This window comes from Anser brachyrhynchus (assembly GCF_964034855.1).
Source record: "Anser brachyrhynchus genome assembly, chromosome: 3".
Classification (NCBI taxonomy): Eukaryota; Metazoa; Chordata; class Aves; order Anseriformes; family Anatidae; genus Anser; species Anser brachyrhynchus.
The window spans coordinates 104906689-104920260 of record NC_137696.1 but is presented as its reverse complement, the minus strand read 5'-3'; the positions used below and the strand labels follow the sequence as shown (position 1 = coordinate 104920260).

The window sequence follows — 13572 nt, the reverse complement described above, 5'->3', positions numbered from 1 at the left end:
GGAGGCACAGGCACCGTGGTAACATTGACACCTGAATTTTGGTATTGTAGATCTGTGAGCTGAATTCCACCTTACTGAGGATTTGGATACTGATTTAGCATCTTTCTCTTCTTTGTTTGTCTTTGGCAACTCAAAACTTCATTGTCATGTATATGAACTGCTATTCTAGTCCATCAACTGAAGAGTCCCATATAGGCCAAACCCATCTATAGGGTTTGGCCTATAAATCATATTCAAGATGCTCACTTAACGTCCGAACAACACCCTGTTACGTACATCTTCTGTGGCTGATTAAATCTTTGAACAAGTATCACTAATTTTGATGAACCAGCATCCAAGTAGCTAGGACCATGATTGGCAAACCATGCCTAGAAGCTCCTTTTCAAGTCCTTTGTTGACCTTTTACTACTGAAATGTTCCTTCAACTTAGTGAAGTGTAAAGTGTGGAAATGTGAGGTTTATGGCAACCTTCTCATCAAAGTACTGCTAGGAAGTATGAACAGAAGTCAGGGCCGAAGTCAAACTATGTAATAACTGCAATAGCAGTACCTCACACTTCTGGATTATCTAAGGATTTCAAAGTGTTTTGCAGACATTAATTAACACCACAACAGAGCGAAGTCTGTATTGTTAGCTTGTGCTCGTGTCTTTGAGTAGTGAATGAAAAAGAAGCTACAAACTCATTCTGAGACCTTGGGAAAATCATTCATACTGTTACCTTCTCCTTCAGCTGGATAGTAGTGCTTTTTCCGTATTCAGTGAGGAGCTGGGAGGGTATGCTAGTCCATCTAAAATGGCAACTGCAGGGGTGTTGTTGCAGCCAAAAATATTGCAGGCAGTACACGCGTCTTATTTACATTTATCACAATATGTGGAATTCATATAGTGCAGATGTCTCCATCTGAGCTTCTTGGATTTCTTTATAGTCAAGATCTAGTTATTGTAAAGTGCAATTAATCTCATTCTAAAGTAGGTGTCTGAACAGATCATACTGACTGTAAAGGATGCCTGGGGCTGAGTAGTTCAGATGTAGGAGAACTGAATCTCCTCCTACCTGTTCCGTGGGCAAAACTGCTATGATTTTGTCTTTAAAAATATACATTTAATTTTACTGAGCCACAGTTAGCACACCAGATGTGTGCTAACTCAGTGTCTCAGAATGTCTGCTCTAAGCATTTGCCACAGTGCTGTATCAGAATTTTCATTTAATTAAAAATACAAAATAATTGCTTCATCATTTTATACAAACACAAGGCCAATACCCATTATGTCTGTGTGGACATCTAGAGCAGTAAGAAAGGAAATGAACAAGGTTTTGCCTTGCAGGACTGAGGAAGATTTCTAGGACTTTTGTGCTCTTCCGTAAAGTGGTCTCTGAGCTTTGTTCAGTTTCCTCACACATCTCATGCAATCCTGTCCTCATGTACCCATGCTTTTATCCAGCTGACACTTAAGGAAGGTGTGGTCTTCTATAGGTCCTGCATCACACCTGTGATGATCACTGTGCATGCGACTTGGGTACTGGTGCCTGAGCGTTCAGGTGGCACTGGACATCCACATGTGGACAGTTGGTAAGGTTTTCGTCAAGATTAACATCCATAAACTTACTTGTCTACATGAAAGTGGGTTCCAGTGTGCTAAGTGGTTATGTCTTCATGGTCAATTGATCGATTCAACTCATTACTGAAAGCAGTATGCATGCTCAGGAGATGGGGGAGAGGGTCATCTGCCTTGCATCTGCTGTACTGCTGAGGCATTTAAACTCAGGAAGTCCATCCACAGAGCAAAAAGTTAGCTTTGTCTCCAAAAACATTTCAAGCAGTATTGGAACAGTTGCATTTAAGCAGTTGTATTAATTCCTAGATCTCACCTGAGAAGAATGGCCTTTCACCTAGCATGTCTGTAGGCATATTTGTGTAAACAGCTATATTTAGATCTCTTAAACACTGAGTTTTTCTCATCTAAAAGAAAATTATGTTCTATACAGTTTGCAGCAATGAGGATTTCAGAGGAAGCACAGGGCATCCATGCTGGAACTGCACAGATTTACTCATCTGAGTTCTCACTCATCCTAATTATGTATGGTGTCCTAGAGCCACGTTTCTTTCACAGTCATGCCTGATACTTCTACTAGGAAAATACAGTAGTCTTTCAAAGTTAATGAGTAGGATTTACAGAATATTTGTTGTTATTCTCCAGCATTATAGAATCATAGAATATCCTGAGTTGGAAGGGACCTACAAGGATCATCGAGCCCAACTCCTGGATGATTCTATGATTCTATGAATTATGACATTTTTCTGCCAGCTTTTACTGAGGTCAGAAACAATGAAACAAACAAACAAAAATACCCCATCCCCCCAAAAACCTCGTGAAGCAACTTAAAACGCTATGAAAGTTTTCATGTAAGATTTCAGTAAATTTGTATGTGTGGGACTTGCATCACTCCGTTACTTTAACAAATGACTAGGTTGATGCTGAATATCTTACAGTTTTGTTTTTTGAATAACATTATTATTCACATGCTGTTCACTCAATTTACTCGGAAATTCTTTGAAATTCCTCTCTGTATTCAGAGGCTAAAAAATGATTTAAATATGAAAAAGAAACAGCATGTTGCTAATTCACATTAAAGTGGATGAATATTTAAGCTTTACATTCGCTGTGAAACCACAAGTGGTGCATAGTGGAATATCCATAGTACTTGCAAAAGTATATTAAGCGATTCACAGAGTGTTTTTCCTAAGGAATAAATAATCTAAGTAAAGTCAGTATAGCCAGAGAACTCAGATATCCTCAAACCTACTCAAGTGCTGTAGCCACAAGAAACGTATTTAATATCTTGTATCTTAAAATTGATCATCAATTTTTAATATTTAAAGTCAGGAAAGTTCAAATGTACTTAAATAGGGAACGGCAAGTCCATTAGTACCAATCTGGATTTAGTACCAAATTCCAAGCCCTTTGTCTTTGCTAGTGAAAATGCCAGGCAAGAAGAAAGGCCAGAAGTGTGAGTAGTTTGCAAGTGAATCCACACAAAAGGGAAATGGTAAACTGTGGGAGTTACACGAGCATGAATCCTGTTAAGAACCTGTGTGTATCTAAGTGGAGCAGTGGACAAATGTGTATTTGCTTTGCCCGCACCTACTGCACGAAATGGAGGGGAGGTAAACCAGACTGTATAGGAATATCTCTAGTCCAAAAGCTGTGAAGCTGTGTGAGGGCAATGCTCTGTACAGCGTAATAAACCCTGCTGTGTCTGTGAATGAATGTGCTAATTCTTTTCAAGTGATTTTTCTTGTCACTTTTGCTGATGAGCATAAGGGTTTGGTCATCGTGTTTCTTGGGAAAATAGCAAGTCATCGTGTATATTTGGACATGAAATGACTGGCATTTACGCTGAGATAAATATTAGAAATTAACAAATATTTCAAACTGGCCATATGGAAAGGAAGCTTTCTATAACATGTAGCACCACTCCAAAATCTATTTTAAAGCTTAAGTGTCTGTAAACTCATGGAGGTTTATAAGACTTCATATACAACTATCTTTTTGGATTAACCTGTTTTCTCAATTCAGGCACTGTGATTTTCCTACAGAACAATCCTTTTTTTTTTTTTTCCTTTTTTTTTTTTGTCTTGTATTTGTGGAGAAAATTTTGCTTGGTCAGAGGGTAAACAGGTTGAGTTGATAGTATATTATAGTCACCTTGCCCTCACTTAGAAAAGATGTAAGTAAATAACTAAACAGGATAAACTGAGATGTTCTGGTATGCAGGTATGTTCAATAATTTCTTGTGCCATTGGAGTGACATCAGAAACACAATGTTGTGATAGTTTTGCTGATATGTGAAGAGGAAAACTGTGTTTCAGAGGCTCTGAATTGGGAATTGACACAATAGTAAAGCTCCAGTCCTGATACTAATTTCAGTGGGAGCCTTGTTAGTCCGTACATGAATTTGCATTGTTATTCCAGCTCTTAAAATTTCTGTCAATCACGGTTGTCTTTCTCTAAGAAAAAAAAATTAGATTACTCCTCTGAAATACTGTAGCGTGCCTTTATGTGATTGCTTTTCAATCAAGGTGTTCCTGTCCTAAATGGAGAATGAAAAGCAGACTAGCAGCACAACCTCTTCACTTTCTATTCAGATTTTCTCTCTAAATTTACCTCAGGATAATAAGAACATAAAATGCAGCTTTTGAAATCTTGAATGGATATGTCTGTAGTAAAAAAATTACTCTGGAAGTGTTGATAGCTGTTGTAAAAAGTGAGAGTTGACAAAAGAAGCTTACAATATATGAAAGATAGGGAAGCAGTTCAAAATGTGATCACATTAATAAAAGAGCTTAATGCAACACTAAGCTTCATCAAATGAGAGCTTATATTGTCTACAAAACCTTTTATTGTATGGTTTTTGGCTCTCTTCATCTCTCCCCCATTTTCCATTTTTATTTGTTTTATCATACTCCAGTCATGCTCTTAATCATCCAGCCGTATTCCGTTCAGTGAAAAGAACAGAATAAATAGTGCGGTTGGACGGGGCCTACAGAGATTAACAAGTCCAACCGCCTGACCACTTCAGGACTGACCAAAGGGGAAAGCATATTCATGAGGGCCCTGTCCAAATGCCTCTTGAACACTGACAGGCGTGGGGCATCAGCCACCTCTCTAGGAAGCCTGTTCCAGTGTTTGACCACCCTCAGTGTAAGGAAACTTTTCCTAACGCCCGGTCTGACCCTCCCCTGGCACAGCTCTGTGCCGTTCCCTCGCGTCCTGCCCTTGGTGACCAGGGAGCAGAGACCGGCACCTCCCTCTGTGCGTCCCCTCCTCAGGGAGCTGCAGGGAGCAGCGAGGCCGCCTCTCGGCCTCCTCTTCTCCAGACTGGGCAACCCCAGCGTCCTCAGCCTCTCCTCACAGGACATGCCTTCCTCTACTCTTACTGCTTCCCAGTCCTCATCACTTAGCCATGTCTCCGCTTCTGGGAATTTCTCTGTGAACAATGCATTTCAAAGCCTGAGTGCTTTGAGTTTCCTTAATCATTAATGATTTCCTTAATCATCCCAAGAGGACCTGCTATTGGAAACACAATTCTTCCAGCCTTTAAGGACTTTAAGGACTTTAAGGAGTTATATTTTGGTCATTAATGCACAGCTATCATCATAGGTCAGATCCAAAAGATGGCAAGTGCAGAATTGACTTAGGAAGGAACTGGGGAACCAGAAGAGTGGAGAACATGGCAAAATTCAGAAAGGTTCTTTGTACTGGACTAGGTTTTTACACATATAAATAGTTTCATTTATATAGTTTTTTTTATTGATTTCTGTGTGTTTGCTGATCAAAAATAGTTACTTTACTGAACATGCTGACTGTTGAAAGCCAGTATATATTCAGAGAAGGATCATTTTGCTTCTTCTGTTTCCCTAAGTGTCCCCTGCTAACCATTGGTGAAATGAGGACACTAGTGGTACATGGACGCTGCTCTGAGCTGGTGTAGCCATTCTTGCGTTAATGTCTTAAGGACGTGGACATTGGCCAAATCCTGAGTTAGTAAATTTCTTTATATTTGCATTAAAGAAATTAAAGCACTTTACATAAATCGAGTTTCTGCCTTAGCATCTCGTATTTCTTTGAAAGTATCTACCATGCGTAGGGACTTACAGAATTTAATCCTGGTCTTTAGGAATGACTTGCATAAAAGAGCTTCCCAGTCAATAGTTTTAAAAACTACTCATCAGCAAGGAAAGTAAATTATCAAAACTATTTTAATTAATGTATCCCATGTAAGCCTTTCGCTATCAGGTTTTGACTTTCTAAATCTGTAATTATATATTGTTATCCCTTTACAGATTAAAAGGTTATCCTTCTTTGAGCTTTTCAGTTTGTTTTATAGGAGCATAGAATTCATTTGATTTCCCTGGTAACATGGAAATATTTCTTTGCTTGCAGTTTCAGCCCCTCATGTACTTTGCAGTTAGGGCTTGGTGAATCTCTTCTGAGCAATTCTGTATGTGGCCTAGATGTTGGATGTTCTTGTGTTGTTTCATTTATCATGTTCTCTGAAGTAATTTAATGTCCTCTTAGGTGTATACCTAGTGAAGTATGGCTGTTATTATCCTTAGCAACAACAGAGTTTCCTTAATCATTAACATAGCTTTCTGCAGAGTGACAATTATTTTGTACACTTAATAAATGAAATGGGAGTCCTCCTGATCATCAGTCAGTCACTGTGTAATTTCAGTTTGCATCCTAATGCATATTCAGAAGTGTCCAAATAAAAGTATTTCATGTTCCCTGACTTTCAGGTTCCTGACTTTACAACTTTACAACAAATATTTCATTTTACTTGTCTAGATCCTTCTGTAACTAAAAAATGTTAATATTTTTAATGAATTGTGCATCACTAGCATACATACTAGCTACCATACTCTCTGTCACTCATGCTTAAGAATTAATTGATCCAATAGGAGCAGAAGGCATTTATTTTAGTTAGACCAGTCATGGGGAGAAGATGGGTGATAACTAGGAATGGTGGGAAATGCATTCAGCAGTACGCACAGGTATTTGGATGATTTTGAGAGACACTGTAGCTACATGGCATAGTTTTGCTGCATTTCTCATATTTTATTTGCATTGCAGTAGAGCATATGTCTAAAGGTCCTGACTGTATTTGCTTCTTAAAATCTGCATGAGTAACACGGTCTAAAACACAAGCGGTGAGAAAGCAAACATGCTGACAGAGATAGGTAGCGTCTTGTTTAAGGCTGCAAAACAACAAGTGCCTTTTCCACAAAATGATACCATGCCAGATAAGACTGGCATGAGAAAAAGACATAAAAGATGCATCAGAAACGTTTGATGATTTTCTTTCCTTTTTTTCCCTTTTTTCTTTTTTTTTCCTTTTGACCTGACATGGCTGCTTCATTTTGTAATGGTGAAATACTGGAATGGGCCTGCCCCAAAAGCAAGAATTTCATTAAAAATTACCCTGTCAGGGATACAGTATCTAGGGCTGAAAGGAATCACTTGGACCACTGAGATAACATCATCATATACCTCAATAAGACTGATTTAAGTCCCTTCCCTTCCCCTTCCCCTTCCCCTTCCCCTTCCCCTTCCCCTTCCCCTTCCCCTTCCCCTTCCCCTTCCCCTTCCCCTTCCCCTTCCCCTTCCCTTTTTTTTTGCCCTCTTTTTCATATTTCGGAATGCTGTTCTAGATGCTTTCTGTTTTAAGTATTTAAAACAAACTAAATTTATTCATACCCATATCAGACAGCACTTAGCTTTCCATTTCCTTTGAACTGAATACTGTCAGGATGCTTCGGGTGTTTCCCTATAAAGTGAAAGGGCAGCATTCAATTCTTACTGCGAATAGAATTAGTGGCTTAACTTAATTTGCCTTTTCCACATCACTGGTCAGTGCTCAAGATAACAGACTATTAGCTGTTTTTCCCAGTAGCACTAAAATAACTCTCTTAAAAAGTGTTTTCAAGAACCAAATATTGTTCTGAGTGAAATATATACGTTATGAAATTCTTCCTAACCAATATTAATTCTAAAACAACGTTTGCATAGTAGAAGTAAAATAGCGAGTAATACCACTGACAGCAGTGTCCTGTGGTATCTGCGGCGTGGAAGAGAAATGTCAGTGCTCTGTGATCCTCTCCAAATAATTTTTTTTTCCCCCCAAGACAAGGCAAAAAGTACCCCCTTGATTTATGTACCTGCTAAATTTTGAAGTATGAGAAAATTGTGGAGAGAACATTTCAAAGGAAATGGCAAGTATTTTGTACTGGAAATTAATAATGTAATTGATTTCTAAGGGTTACTGCTTCTTCCCTGTATCTCAGAGTCTACAGAATGATAGTACCCAATACTGCCAATACTTCCGTCTGTGGAATTACCCACTTAAATTAATTAACTGTTGTGGTTTAAGATAGTTTTATGTTTGCAGGTTGTATTGGGTTTATGTGGCAATGGTTTGGTAGCGGGACAGCTGCAGGGGTGGTCTCTGTGAGCAGAGCCCAGCAGCTGCTCCATGTCAGATCAGAGCCAGCTCCAGCCAGCTCCAAAAGGGACCTGCTGCTGGCCAGAGCCGAGCCAGGGAGCGATGCTGGGTGGGCCTCTGGGAGAGCAGATTGAAGGAAGGGAAAAATAACTGGTGTGCAACAGCATCTGGGAGAGAGGAGTGGGAACGTGAGAGAAGCAGCCCTGCAGCCCCCAAGGTCAGTGCAGCAGGAGGGCAGGAGGTGCTCCAGGCACGCAGCAGCAGTTCCCCTGCGGCCTGTGGAGAGGCCCCTGGTGGAGCAGGCTGTCCCCCTGCAGCCCACGGGTCCCACACGGAGCAGATCTCCACGCTGCAGCCCGTGGAGGAGCCCCCGGTGGAGCAGGTGGATGTGGCCTGGAGGAGGCTGCGGCCCATGGAGAGCCCCCGCAGGAGCAGGCCCCGGGCCGGAGCTGCAGCCCGTGGAGAGGAGCCCACGCAGGAGCAGGGGGGCTGGGGGGAGCTGCCGCCCGTGGGGGACCCGTGCTGGAGCAGTTTGCTCCTGGGGGATGGACCCCGTGGTACAGAGCCGTGTGGGAGCAGTTCTTGAAGAGCTGCTGCCTGTGGGCAGCCCCCGCAGGCTCAGTTCGGGAAGGACGGCATCCCGTGGGAGGGACCCCACGGGGAGCAGGGGCAGAGAGTGACCGTGAAGGAGTGGTGGAGATGAAGCGTCGGGGACTGACTGCAGCCCCCATTCCCTGTTCCCATGTGTTGCTTGGGGGGAGGAGGTGGAAGAGGGTGGATGGGGGGGAAGGTTTACTTTTAGTTCTCACTGCTCTAGTCTGCTAGTGATAGGCAATAAATTACATTAATCTCCCGGTGCTGAGTCTGTTTTGCCTGTGACAATAATGGGTGAGCAATCTCCCTGTCCTTATCTCATCCCAAGAGCCCTTTTGCATTGTATTTTCTCCCCATTACTTTGAGTGGGGGGAGTGAGAGAGCGGTTGTGGTGGAGTTTATCTGCCCAGCAAGGTGAAACCACCGCACAGGTTCCTAAGCACAGACTAAATGCTGCTTCAGCTTCCTCAGTTTCACACTGTACCTTTATTCCTTAGCTCTCTTCAGGCCTTTCTTGCGTCAGATTTCCTCTCCTGGACCTCACGAATTATACCTTAGAGTCCTCTGTCACTTTTTATCTTTTCAAGCAGTTCTGCTGATATCTTGACAAGTCTAATTGACACTCAATTCTCTTGGGCAGGATGCATCACTGAGGAAACCCTATTCTTCATATCCAGCGTAGTGTCATGGGAACTTTCAGTGTTTCCATCGTCACTTGGCTTTTCCTCTTCTCCTTTTGTAGAAATATCTTATCCTATCTATAAATTCTCCACAGCAAATGGTGTTTCTGCTGCATATTACATTGCATGAGGCATGGGGGTGGCCTGCTCACCCTGCTTGAGGCACTGCTGTGGGGCAGGTGTAGTGGCCAGTTACACTTGTGGTCTAGAAAGAAGATGACACTGTGGGGTGTAGAGTAGAGCGTTACTGATTCATAGATTTTAGAGCTAAAAGTACTACTTTGAATATCTGAATTTGACTCCTGGATGTTGCTTGTCAGGGACCAGTGGTCCTCAACCCATGCTCCTCCCAAGACTGCCTCTTGTTGCTCATGGAGACTTTAGACTATAAAGTCTGTAACAGGCTGACAGAGGAAATTATGACATTTACCAGAGCTGATTACCAGGCTATGATTGTTACCCATCGGTCAGCAAAGAGTGGGAGGTTCCTCCTCTTAAATTGCATCCAAGATTTCCTGCCTCAAGTCATCAACTTCTTGGAAAAAAAAAAAAAGGAAATTACTATTCTACAGAATAAGAGAGAAAAGGAACAGAGAAGACAGAGATGAAATGAGAGAAAATAGAGAAGGGAATTAAAGTAAGTGATTTCTTTTTCCAAACAGAAGAAATTAAAGCAGACAGTAGCCATGAAGTAGCAATAGAGGGAAGACAATACTGTTTTGGGGCAGAATAGTCAGATGAGTTTCCAGTTCTGAGCTTACCACGTGACTAATACTGGTGAGTTGGGTTTAATAACTCACCAGTCAGCACTCTTCCTTCACCTGTCCTACATGCCCCTTTCCTTTTAATACGTAAGCTGTAATTACAGGCAATGCAACAAGTACAGCTGTGTTCTGCTTATCTTTTCTATACGTTAACAGACATTAAGTATTACTAGAGGACAGCTCATGAATTTTCCACTGCTTTTAGCATGTCCTTGTACCATAGCCTAAGAAAAGAGAGGAGAGAGGAGTTTTACAGCACACTTTGAAGGTTAACAGACCTGAGCATTCAGAAACCCTGGGGGTAAATGAATCCCAAACTGAGACCCCATCACAAAAAAAATCTTTCTCATTTATACCATAAAAATACAGTTGAACATCCCTGTGGATCTTGGCTGCAGTATGATTTCACAGGGACAGAAGCAATTTCTCAAGTAATATGGTCCCAAATCACACAAGGCATTGTAGGTCGCAGCCAACGTTTGGCTCCCACCTTGAAACATATTGTATTTTCATTATAGTATGTAAGAGACTCAGGTGCTTCCTTTCTTTTTATCAGAAGTTTCAAATTTAGGCCACAAGACTTGCTATAAACTCCTAAATGTGCCTGTTTGCTTGTGACAGGAGGTGCTTGTGTAAGACTTTCTTCTGCTGGGGAAGCAGTAAAGCAGGGTATTGAGATGGCATAAAGCACTGCCAGGTATTCATCAACCTTTTTATTCTGGGCTGCCATTTCATGCGATGATTTATAATCCCACTTCTAAATTCCCTCCTCTGCCTTTCCTGTTTTATCACACTGCCTTGGCTGTGGGTTTTGGAGAGGGACAGCTGTTGAGCCTCTCCTGCCGTAGGGCTGTTTGGTCAGGCAAAGGTGGTCTCAGATTAATTCAGTACCCTCAGCTCTGTGACCAAGATAATGAATAGTGTGTTTGCTGTGGAATTCAAAGTCTCAAGTGTAGCATATATTGGACACAAGCTAAGTTCCTCTGACGTCAGTGCAAAGTCTTCCACTGATTAGGATGGCCTTTGGATGTGGCCCAGAGCTATCAACTAAAATGGATGTAGCTGTGTTTTAATAAGCAGATGATTACAGGTAAGTATTTGCAATTAAATGAAAACTAAATAGGCTAAATTATTCTCAGGGGTAATTCTGTTGTTTTCGATGGAGTTATACCAATAACTGATTTGACCCAATATTTTGTTTATAGCAGGGCTCATGAAGTGCTAATTATATTGGTCACATTAGTGAAAAACAAACAGACCTCAGCTTTGTTTGTATGGTCAACCAATGTAATTATGAATGCTGGAACTGACAGCTAAGCTTAATGTGGAATACTGAGCACTAACTAAAAATGCATGTGAAACACTTTGTTGGGAGTACATACTGTACGGAAACTGGAACATATTTTTGGACAGCATCCCTGGCTTTGCAAATCAGATGCTAAGATTCAGCAAAGATGAGTCTTGAAGGTAAGGAACACTCCAGCAGAAAAAAAAAATCGTAATAGAAGTGTTAGTCATGGATTACATTGCAATGTGAATGAAGGTTCAGCTGAAATAATTAAAGATTAACAAAGATATTTAAGCCATCTCTAACTCAGAATATTGAAACAATTTACTGGTTATTTAATTTACTGTATGAGTGACGTGAATCTGAGCAAAATTGCCCATGGTAAATGTGGAGGCGCAACTGTAATTTTGTTTGTATTAGCCAAGTTGGCCAAAGCAAAATCCTGACAGAGTCCTAACAGAAGTCTATAGAAGAAAAGACCCCAGACAGGAAGAGAATTTAACAGTATCTTGTATAACCAAACCATATTATCTTAGTTCATATCTCCTTTAAATCTGTTTTGTCAAGGCTCTCTAGAGAGCTTGGTGTATAATGCACTACATGTACTAGCACTACACAATAAATTAACAAAATATTTTAAGATAAATCACTATTTGCATTTCAAAGGAATTCTCTTAATAGGGCAAAACGTTTTTCACTGTCAGTGCTTGAATGCAGGTTTACATTTAGGTCATTAAGAAGTTATTAGAAAATACTGAGGAGATAGTAATAGTTAGCTACGTGAAGATCTAGATGAGAAATGTGAAGTGGAACACCAAAACTGAAAATTTTTACTCTTTCAATTCTTCTGTTCTTATGAAAATGAGAAAAATAGGATTTACTGGGAGCAGAGATGCTACACCATCTTTTGCCATCTAACTGAATAATTGTGTTTATTGCTGATACACGGCTCTGCTTTAAAAAAAACTACCACACTCACCAGAATTGCGATCAGAAATGAATTATGTGACTGCTGTTCTGGCTGATGTCCATAAAATGGGGGCAACGACACATTTCTCTGTATAGATTCCAATACGCACCTCCTAGATAGGCAGCTATTATATTCACCCACCAAGCCTCCTACTCTCTTATAATACACCTTTAGCTCACTGTCAAAAATACCTCTGGAGTTCAAGTGATTTATTTTTGCTCAGAAGGTTTTCAGAAACAATCGGGAGTTCTTTGTTTTTATTACACCATTTTTCTCAGTAACCAGTGGGGAAAAGATTAAAATATTAATCTGTGCCTCCTATATGAACAATTTCTAGTTTTTAGAACATCTCTTTCGGTAAAGGAGTATTATCTTTATTATTATATCAGTAGAGAGTATTTCAAGATGTATTACCATACCAGAAAATGGTTGGCCATATCTTTAAAGATGTAGGCAATCATATATATTGTATAGACAGAGGACTAGAAGAATGAGATGGGTTTGTACAGTTCTGAGAAGTTTCTGGCCATAAGTCCTTGCTTGAGACCGGTGACACAGTTATGGAATTAATAGTATCTCTGTCCCATTTCTGGTCCCTCTGGAGCCAGTCCTCCCGGTGTCAGGTCTTACGCCTGTTCTGTGTCGGGATGTAAGCTCAGCCTTTAACCTACATTGCTACCAGAATCTAGGTGCCGTTCCAGCTCTGCTGTTATTCAAGTCTGCTTGAATGCTCCTGCTTCTTCATCTTGCTACTCCCCAGCTACTATGTAGGAAGCATTTAGCTAGTGAGACAAAACATTAAAGTACTTGAAAGCCATAGTCAATTTGTATGTTTATCTGGTTGTATGTTATCTTATCCAGACACATTAGAGTGACTTCTCTTTTCAAGGGAGAAAGCGAATTCATGTTAATTTAAGAAGGTTACTTATTTTTAATGTAGCAGTTCCTAACATTTCTAGGCAGTTCTCGGTGACTTTGCATCCTCCTCTCCCCTTAGTACCGTGTCTGCTCCTTCCCGCTAGTCACAGGTCCCCTTGGAGCCAATCCAGAAAGCGGCGTTTAGGTTAGCACCACTCCCGGCCCCACCGTTCCCCATCTTCCCTCGCACCTCTCCTACCCTTCCCAGACCTCTGCTGTGGAACAGAGGCTGGGAAGCTCCCCATCCCACAGCCACCCCCCGCCACGCCTCGTGGTGCTGCCTGATGGTCAGATGGACATCTCTTGTGTTCCAGTTTGTGCCCATTGCCTTTCTCCTGGCACTGGGCACCACT

At 41.1% G+C, this 13572-nt stretch overlaps 1 protein-coding gene and 1 long non-coding RNA gene across 3 annotated transcripts in view; both read left to right on the top strand.

The window, feature by feature from the left end:
- Positions 1-13572, top strand: part of DLGAP2 (DLG associated protein 2) — a 463115-nt gene that overhangs the window by 16372 nt on the left and 433171 nt on the right. The gene's annotated exons all lie outside the window — the stretch shown is intronic.
- LOC308193264 overlaps positions 7273-13572 on the top strand; it is a 31081-nt gene continuing 24781 nt past the window's right edge. For both annotated transcript variants that reach the window (XR_013949503.1, XR_013949504.1), the window contains exon 1: positions 7273-11510. This is a non-coding gene — a long non-coding RNA (uncharacterized lncRNA). The remainder of the gene's footprint in view (positions 11511-13572) is intronic.